This window comes from Beta vulgaris, chromosome 8 (assembly GCF_026745355.1).
Source record: "Beta vulgaris subsp. vulgaris cultivar EL10 chromosome 8, EL10.2, whole genome shotgun sequence".
Classification (NCBI taxonomy): Eukaryota; Viridiplantae; Streptophyta; class Magnoliopsida; order Caryophyllales; family Amaranthaceae; genus Beta; species Beta vulgaris.
In genome coordinates, this window is record NC_079209.1 from 41,018,709 (window position 1) to 41,028,805 (window position 10,097).

At 35.5% G+C, this 10,097-nt stretch overlaps 1 long non-coding RNA gene across 3 annotated transcripts; it reads right to left on the minus strand.

Annotated features, from left to right (window-relative positions):
* Positions 1-4,283: 4,283 nt before the first annotated feature.
* LOC104901605 (uncharacterized) lies at positions 4,284-8,096 on the minus strand. 3 transcript variants are annotated; one of them, XR_008967406.1, is made up of 6 exons: positions 7,472-8,095; positions 6,665-6,786; positions 6,434-6,577; positions 5,398-6,301; positions 4,596-4,642; positions 4,284-4,509 (listed from the first exon to the last, which is right to left on the minus strand). It is a non-coding gene; the product is annotated as an uncharacterized LOC104901605 (long non-coding RNA). The 3 variants fall into 3 exon arrangements; XR_008967407.1 differs by having other exon boundaries at positions 5,398-5,658; positions 6,252-6,577; positions 7,472-8,092; XR_008967405.1 differs by having other exon boundaries at positions 5,398-6,577; positions 7,472-8,096.
* Positions 8,097-10,097: the final 2,001 nt, after the last annotated feature.

Below are 10,097 nucleotides of genomic sequence, written 5' to 3' on the forward strand. Positions count from 1 at the left end.
GTGTCCTTCTGAGACACACGAAGTACTTTTAAATTTCTCCTTACTTTATTAACTATCTTTTGCCTTACTCTGCACATTGACTGATAAATGCTGGCTATAATATTGCTCTCTGCATGCCTATTATGTTTGTGTGTTTGGATGGCTAATATTATGAGATGTTTGGTTGAGCAACTTGCTTGATGCCTAGACTGTTGACTCTCTAGTGCTGCAGGTACAATCCTTAGTTTTGATAATGACAAAGGGGGAAGAGATATAAGTGTGTCAAAATTTTTTTATCTTAGTTCCTATGAATATTTTTCTCATCCCTGTTCCTTGTCTTGTCTGATCCTGTTCCCAGTCTCAACTAGGTTAGATTGTGGATATTTTATTTTGTGTAGTTTATTTTCTGTGTAGTTTAGGTCTTAATCTTTGTATTTTTTTAAAAACATAAAAACTTAAATTTTTTTTAATTATTTGTCATAATAAAAAAGGGGGAATATGTATTTCACTATTTTGATAATGACATATAATTAAGTTTCATGACTTTTGTTTATTAATTCGGTTTTAGTTTATTATGTTAGAAGTAATTTTTATATGTCTTAGATTTAATTTTCTGTTTTCGTTTATTTTATTTTGTTTGATTTATTTTTTCTAGTTTTAATTAGTTTAGTTATCTTTAGATTTCACAAATAACATGTTAAATAACTTATGAAGAATTGATTAAGTGTTTAATCAAAATTAAGTTGTTTATAACTTATTTGTACTATCGGTAATATTATGGATGTAACAAATTGAATATTCAAGGTTCCATGATATTGTGTTGAGTTAGTGTGCAACATCTTTCGGTTGCCTACAATCTAAAGCCGCAAAACACTAACCTAAGATGCGTTAAAAATAGAACGCTTGAGGTAGTTCCTACATTTTAGGAACCACAACAACCACTCTATTTTTAAGGCGTGTGAACGTGGATAAAGTGGCTACGTTTAAGGAAGCCAAATGCCAACGGAATTATCAACGGACATATTGAGGAGAAGTGGCTGAAGCTACGTGGGTTAATGGAGAAGATCTTGAGAAGATTGTGGAGAAGAATTCGAGAAGAAAAAGATCCCTACAAATAGAGTTTTTGTAATGGTCTAAAAATATACCTTCAGAATTTTATGTAATATTATTAGAGAAAGTACATTCGGTTATCTTCTTCTTAGAAATTGATGTATTATGGATTGGGTTGAGTGAATCTAAGTCTGTAATCATTTTGAGAGAAAAAAGAGAAAGAGAAAGAGAACAGAGAAAGAGAAAAGACTTTGAGTAAAGTCAAGGGAGAAGTCAACTGTTCAGGGGAACAGGCTGACAGGGAACCAGTTCCTAGAGGAACAGAGTTGGTCCGAGTTTAGGTTGTACAAAAGAGAGTCTTTTGGCCTAAAAGTTATTAAAGAGAATTGAGTCAAAATCCCTCGTGGTCAAGGTTTTTCTTCCTATTGGGCCTAGGAAGTTTTCTTTGTAAAAATCTTGTGTTCCTAGTTCTTTCTTAATTCATACAATTATTTCTTTCTAGCTTAATTACTTTTTTATTTCCGCAAAAAGTTTGAAAATCTCTTCAACTACAATTCACCCCCCCCCCTCTTGTGGTTGCTTAAGTGTTCGTCCAAGACTAACAAGCTCTATTAATTGGTTTGGAGATGCTGATAGAGTTGGGAGCCAAGAAAGCAAAGGTATATGGGAATTCCCAGTTGTTTATTTATCGAGTGAATGAAGAATTCAAGAGCATATCATCAGTATCGCAGGAGTGTGGTAAGAAAGCACATAAATTCTCCAAACAATTTAAGGAAATCACTTTCATACACATTCCCAGGGAAGAAGATAAAGTAGCAGACCAGTTGTCCCATATAGATTCTGCTAGAGAAGAAACACCTTCACAAAATAAAGATATCATTCTCCAAGAGAATATCCTAGAACCTCTTGGTGAAACTGATAAGGAAGGGTCAAAAAATGTATTGGGAGTCTATAGAATCTCAATATTAAGAGAGGAAAAGGATTAGAGAGATTAAATTATCCAGTATCTTCAAAACCCATTGGGAAAAATTGCCAAATAGAGTCAAAATGGCAGCTACTAAGTTGTATATACAATTTGATGAGCTACATAGAAAGAATCCAGAAGGATTACGTTTAAGATGTGTGGACGTTGGAGAAGCTCTAACTCTCATGTCAGAAATTCACCAAGGGTTATGCAGAGCTCATCAAAATAGCCTCAAAATGAGATGGATGTTACATAAGCATGGTTTATTTTGGCCCATCATGAAAAAGGATTGTATAGACTATGCTAAAGGTTGCAAAAGATGTCATAAGTTTGGACCTATCAGTAGGACACTAGCTTCAGAATTAAGTACATTCTTAAACCTTGGCCCTTCAGAGGATGGACAGTGGATGCCATAGGGGAAATCAATCCTGTATCTTCTAAGAAGCATTCATACATTCTAGTGGTGATTAATTACTTCACCAAATAGGTGGAGGCTCAAGATTTGAATAAGATCAATACCTAGGTTGTAATAAATTTCCTAAAAGAAGAATTCTTTACAAGATTTGGAATTCCAGAATCGATCACCTTTGATCAAGTCACAGTCTTTAGAAATCCTGACCTATTGTATTATCTTAATCAGTTTGGGATTACTAAGTTGCATTCAAGATGAAGCTACCAAAAAGATCATAGTAAAAATGATCTCAAAACTCATAGATAACAATCCAAGAAAATGGGATGAGTTGCTGCTACATGCCCTATGGGCTTACAGGACCTCTAAAAGGGAAGCAACATGAGTTACTCCTTTTAACTTAATTTATGAACAGATTCCAGTAATCCCAACTGAAGTGAATGAAAGATCATCAAGGATATCCCAACAAATGGGATTATTAGGAGATGACTATTCACAAGGGATGAACATTGAGGTCATGGATGCTCTAGAGGTTAAGAAAGAAGCTTTAGTCGAGATGAGAATTCAAAAGGAAAAGGTTGCTAGGGCCTATAATAAAAATTTTAGTGCCTATACAATTCCAGGAGAATGATAAGGTTTGGAAAATGTTTTTGCCAGAAGCGGCTTACAATAATCCACAACTAAGGAAATGGTCACCTAAGTGGCAAGGTCCCTTTATCATTCATAAGAAAATGTCTAGAAATTCATACATATCAAAGGATATAGATGGCAATATTAAAGATAGATCCTTAAACGACAAATTTCTAAAGAAATATCATCCATTTATATGGGAACAACATGATCATGTGGTTCAACAAAAACATGCAGAATAGCTCCAAAAAACAAGGGATCATTAAAATTACAACATTAATATTAATATTACATCTTATACATTCCAACATTGTCAAACAGCTAAACTAAGGTTTTTAATGGCTGACCAAGCATTACAAAGTTTTTCCTTCTAAAGGATTAAGCTTTGTTGTACATCCATATCTTTGAACATCTTTTGCCTCAGATTGGCAAGCTTGATTCATCCTTAGTGCAACTTCTTCTGTTCAGTATCAATGGAGTTCTGAAGTGAAGACTTCTCATCGATAATGTTGATCTCCTCTTTATTGATCTAAGCCATCCGATTCTTGAGAGATTGTCCTTCCTCATAAGAAGCTTCAACTTTTGATCAAAAGAACTCGAAGAATCTTAGATTTGTTTACTGAAGCGTTTGAAGGATTTGACTTCAATTTCCAAAGAGGTTTCCTCTTCCTGAAGTTTTTGAGCTAAGAACTTGAGAGAATGAACTCTTGTTTCAGCATTACATTGTTGAAGAAGAAGAGTCTCTTTGACATAATTAAAATAAGGTATTCAATACTCAAAACCTTAAGAAATCAGGGATTCCAAGATCTACTTATGTGTATGTGCACTAGTAGAAAAAACCTCAAATGCTCCGGTTGTTTAGGCCCCAAATGCTCCGTATTTAACGCGTAGCAGACGTCATACGAGCATTTGAGCATTTTACAAATGCTCCGGTTTACAACCGGAGCATTTTGTTTTAAATGCCCCGGTTTTTAAGGAAAAACCGGAGCATTTGTTATAACCAATGCTCCGGGTTTTCCTTAACAATCGGAGCATTTGAGCTTTTCTTATAAAAAAAAAATTCAGACCTGCTACCCCTGCTGGCCAGCAGCAAGAGTAACAGGTCTTCAAGCTTTACATATACAACAGCTATACATATCTTACGTTAACATTAGCTACTATGTGCATCAGAAATTTGTGTTGTTAAAAATATTGTGAGGCAAAGGCGTAGCAATCAAACCATTAGTTACCCAACCTGCTGATTCACTATCATGCTTCAAATAGTCAAACTCCCTTCTTAAAAGACAAACATCTGAATTGCATCAAGTACAAACTAACCGAACTTATAAGTTCAAAAAATAAATAAATAGAATCCAAAGATGCTCTAATTATACTGGACAAGATAGCTACAAGTCAATTGAAACCTACAGCCTCATACAACATGGCACAAAGTTGAGCTCTCCTAGTCCATTCATCTAGCACGGGCTCCTTTGCGACCCTGCATCAAGGCAAATTGTAGTCAGTTGGAGTTTGCACAAATCAAACAAAATATAAGCAGATGAGAAATAAGGGTATAGGACAAACCCATAAAGATTGAGCACTTTCAATATAGCTTCATGAGCCTTTTGGTCCTGATGGAGACAAAAGAAATCCATCACAATAGTAATAAATATGGAAATCCATCACATAAGTGAATAATTTTAAGCTAATTATGCAATTTCGAGGCACAACCTCTTTGTTTCTCCTATCTTGTTCTTTTTACCATTAGTTAGTGAGTTTAAAAAGTTGTTAATAAAACTAGCTAATCAAATATGTACTGTTCTTTTTTCTACTTTATTTGATCCTCTGACTGTTGCAATTCCTTTTTTAGTGGAATCTTTGCACAAGTTGACAGTAATATTATAGCTTTAAAAGGAATATAGTTTTGTCTTATGACTAATGTTGGCCCAAAATGGGGAATATTTGCGAGAAACCACCTTCTAAATTATCCTTTATGAAGAAAATTACTGTCTTCTTTTTTTATTTAGTCATAAACCACCCTATATATACTTTTTTAAGTTCCACGACCATATACAAGTTCACATTGATAACAAACATTCTTCATGAAGTCGGAAACAATAGTGACAGGCTTAGCGATAATAATAAAAATGATGAATTGAGATTCATACTTTGAGTTAGGTTGTTTCCCACAAGTGCGTTATTAATAGACTTTAATCCCATTACAAATGCAATGATGGTGACTCACACTACTATAACACAACCTTTAGAGATGCAGATATATAATCATACAATGGTGCTTTCATCATCACTCATGCATCATAGATGTTAGTATTATGCCTCCCTGTGCTACTGGAAAAAGCAGCAACAGAAGAGGTGCAGAAGTTACCATAACAAACTCAGAAAAGCAATGCGAGTTGAAGGAGAAAAATCTCCAAGGAAGAGCCGCTGCTGCACTAGAGCAGGAAGAACTGCTGCTGCACTAGAGCAGGAAGAACTTCGGCAACTGCATCAAAGGAGCAGCAGCATTCACTGCAGCTTGACGAGGGCGGTACCGCCCTCCAACAGCACCAAAAACACCACGTCATAGAGGGGAAGATTTGTGGGTTTGAAGAGACAAAAATGAAGGTTTTAGTTCGATCATTGTGACCTTAAATCAGAGAAGTAAATAAAAATTGAGCTTTAACATTCATCATAGTCTAGCTAGTCAATGAACAGAACAATTAGACTAGTATAACACTATCACAAACCAAACAATCATACAAGTGAGTACACTGAGAGTAGCATCAGATATGCGGTGTGCTTTAATACACTTTTACTCAAAACACTACATCATCAATTTTCATAAACAAGATTCTAGATTTATGTATCTTTCTCAGAAAATTATTCATCATCAACAAATTCTAGCCCAATCATCTAATTTTCTAATTATATTGACATCTAGTCTTTTTAAGTACTAAAAACTGATCTTTCACACGCTACTAATCCTTCATTAGCAAGGGTTTGATAAATAAAAGTAAACAAGTTAAACACTTAATGATAACCAACTATTTGCATGAAGTGTTGTTTTTCAAGTTAATTTCATCACTATCAGATTGCATCACCTTCTTGCTGCTAGGCTATTCTACAATTTTCAAAGGTATTTTTTTATTGACAGATTCTTTCGCGATGAATTTGAGAAACATGAGAGAAAACAGAAAGTTCTGAAACCCTAATCACAAATATCATGAGGGAATCTAATACCAGAATGGCGAATCGAGGTGAGAGAGAAAGTCTTTCAATCAGAGAAAATCCTGAAAAAACAAAAAAAAAACCTAAAATACAACAACAATGCTAAGCAGCAACAATGCTGTCAAATTATGACAGGAGATGTTTCACTCAAGCCCCAAAAAAATGGAAAAAAGAAAAGGTAGAAGTGATAACACCTTATCTTAACATGGGATGCAGTAGAATCGTAAAGATATTTGACTCTCGAATCTGTCGAAGCTCGAGAAAGTGCTTCTTTAGGACTAGAAACTACTTCATCATCTATGCTGATCGAGCTTACTCTTCAAATCATCTGGCAAAGCCTGCAGATAATAAGATATGGTAACTGGAGACTAGAGAGAAACACATCCTAGCCAAAAACCACAGAAGAGTTATATAAGAACGAATACCAAGACATCGTTTACAAGCTTCTCCAGCTGGATTTGTTCTATGTAAGTACGTGAAACATAAGAACCATCTAAACCCAGCTGCTCCGCTACAAACTTGACATATACCGATCTCTTCCTTGAACCTTCACAAAATGACAAGCACTGAAAATCTGATAACATGACTATAAGCCTACAACTACATAGGTCACGTAACTTTAAGAAAACATTACATTGTTACAGCCCGGGACAACAGAACCTTGCAGAAGACAACAACAAGGAATTCATATTTAAAAACCAACATTAAACAATTCTAAGCTTCAACAAAATTCAAATTTGCAGAAAATCTAAAAATTAAATACCTGAAATTGAAACCATATGAAACATTGCCACATAAGTAAGATGGGGATGGGAGAGCAGAGCTTTCATAAATAGTCAACTTAACCTCTAATAACAAGACAAGATCAAGAACTATAAAAAAAGGGAGGGAGGAGATTCAAATTTCAAGGTACTGTTATGGTTCCTCACCAAATTCTGCAAAAGCTGCATTAATTATTAACATTTTAATTACCTATTCAAAAAAACATGGCATATCATTTTAGCTTCACCACACTTAAGTGATTAAAAAAAAACTACCGAGCTCTATCAACTAAGAATTTTCAAAAAAAAAAAAATAACAGAATAAAAAAGCAGAGCAAATTCTATGATTCTGAACTATAAACAATTCAGCAATGCTTTCAAATCAAAAAACATGATAGCAAGAAAATCACAGTTTGAAATAGCAAGAAAATAACAAACTTAGAGAGAAAATGGTAGAAACGACCCGACAACCTTATACACAATATGAGCAACTTGTTTCCACGACCTTCAATCATTATCTTCTTCATCATCAACGTCGTTATCATCACCCTCGTCGTCGCTGATTATCGGATTTCTAAGGTTTTCAGTGCGCGAAGGAAGTTGCGAGAAGGGAGGCGTTGGAGAGAAGGGAGGTGGGAAATTAGGGATTTGAGGGGTTGAAAAAATGAGGCGTTAAAGGTTTTTTTTTTTAAAGCAACGAGGAGATAATGAGTGGAGAGGGTATAACTTGAACGGGTTAAATGACTCAAATGCTCCGTTTGAACGGAGCATTTGACTAAAATGTTAAATTTGGCGTTCTTTTTTCTTTTATTTCTCAATTTTGTAATTTCAAATGCTCCATTTTTATAAAAACCAAAGCATTTGTAATGTAGCAAAAGAGCATTTTTCCACTAGTGGTGCAAAAGCCTGATTATAAGGGTTCGATAAGGTAAAGTAGAGATCCCTGATTTTGTCTTCTTGTTTTATATGCTCAGGAAACTCGTTAGTGGAAGAATGATCATTGCTAACAGAGGAAGGTTGATTCATTAAAAGGATGGTTATTTGCAAATTAACATATTTCCCTCCTTCAGACTATTTCATCACACTTACTTATTGAGTGCTTCCCTCTGCATCATAAAGAAGAGAAGTCAAGTTAGCAAGAGAATGGAGTCTGATGAGGATATGGATTCATATTGAGGAAGTCTAAAATAAATTCATGAGGAAAGAAAGGCAAATTAGTCCCAGAAGTAGATGGTGAACTTGATGAAGAATGTTTGCATACAAACGTAATCAAAAGCTCAGTATTGCTCCTTAAGGGTGTGACCTCTAAAGGAGTAACATCTTTTGGATCCTCACTCCCAGCAATAGAAGATGTTGCTTCAACATCGATTGAATTAGTATTTAGGCTCGTAACTTCAACATCTAAAGAACATGGCTCCAAGGGATCCTTATTAAACTGATGAAAGGAATCTTCATCAGGAGAATCCACGTGGAGATGATCAACCTCTTCCAACTGAGGGGAAGTACTTCCTTCCAAAAGGAAAGTGGCCACATTCCCAACTGGGGGTAGCATGACTTGAAGAAAGAGGAGAAGGATTGAGAACATATTCATCAACCAGGCCACCCATTGAATTTAATGTTGGGTCAACTGCTTTCAAAGCACCGAGTGAAGGATGGCTGGTAAGGCTACGAGGTGATAACTTCTCAGAAGAAGGATCATTAGTAATCTTGAGCTCAATGTTAACAACACCAGAAGTACCTGGGATTAAATAATCAGCATTCCAAACAAAAAGTGAAACTTCTTATAAAAAGAGTAAAGATGGTATTCATACTTGCTTTAACTCCTGGGAGTTTCCTTTTGAAAATTGCAGATATGAGCTTGGTATCATCTTCATCAGAAGAGATAATGTATTGTGGTACCTCTAAAGAAGCTTTCAACTTATGACATTTTCTATTGGAATATCTCAAAGGCTTGGAGGTAGAGAGGTAGCTATAGGCCCCGTTTGACAAATAGAGTTTAGAGTTTAGCGGTTAGAGTTTAGAGTTTGCTGTTAGAGTTTTCACTTTTTGTTCAGCAGATTTGACTGCTGATTTGACAACTTTTGTTTATAAATGTGTTTGGTAACAATTAACTGATTGCTAAAAGCTTATTGCCATTTGTTTGTGTGAAATGACATTTATACACATTTCAATACATGTGTGTAGCATTATTATTAGAGGCAAAAAAGTCATTGAACATATATTTACCTAATCCTCTAAAGAAAAAGCTCCCATTATGAGCTTTTTCATTTTGAGAGTTTTTATTCCAAAACTCTCTCTAAAACTCTCTTTTACCAAACACCCCTTTTACAGTTTTTGACTAGTCAAAACTCTGAAAGTGGTCCAAAACTCTCTTTTTGCTCCAAAACTCTAGTTGCCAAACACCCCCATAGCCTCTTTTTCTGGCAGCTTTCTTGAGAGGGTCAATTTGATCCATTGATCCCATGGACTGCGTATCCCTGGAAGTAGAGAGATAATTGTACAAGCTCTTTTTCTTGCAACTCTCTTATAAGGGTCAATCCGCTCCATTAGTCCCATGGGCTGGATGTCTTCTGCATTTTGGACATCTCCATAGGAAGTCTCCTGATCATAAGCAGCATCTCCATCTTCAGAAGAAGCAAGAGACTGGACCGTTTGCTGTATAGTGGCCCAGTAGAGCTTCTCATACTTAGAATTTGTTTCCAAGCCATCAAACACTCTTAGCTTTTTCTTGCTAGCTTTAGCTGAAGTACAACAAAAAGTATAAGGAAAATTTAGTAGTAATCACTCCTACCAAACGTTATACAAATAACTAAGGAGAGAAATTACTTACATCCTAAGGAAAGCTGATCCTTAAAGCTTGTCAAGGCATCAAAATAGGTTGAATTGTCTAGGAATACATGATCCCACCACAGATGGAAACCTCAAACAACTTTAGTGATCCACTTCCAAGGATAGATGAACATGGAATTAAGGTTGAGAGTCTTACTTTGGAGAGCTCTACCCTCTTTAAAACGACCCTTGGAGGTCCAAGGATCATTGCGGGTCAAGAATTAAGGTATAGCTAGTGGTTGGACCAATTCGAATTGTCTAGCTACTA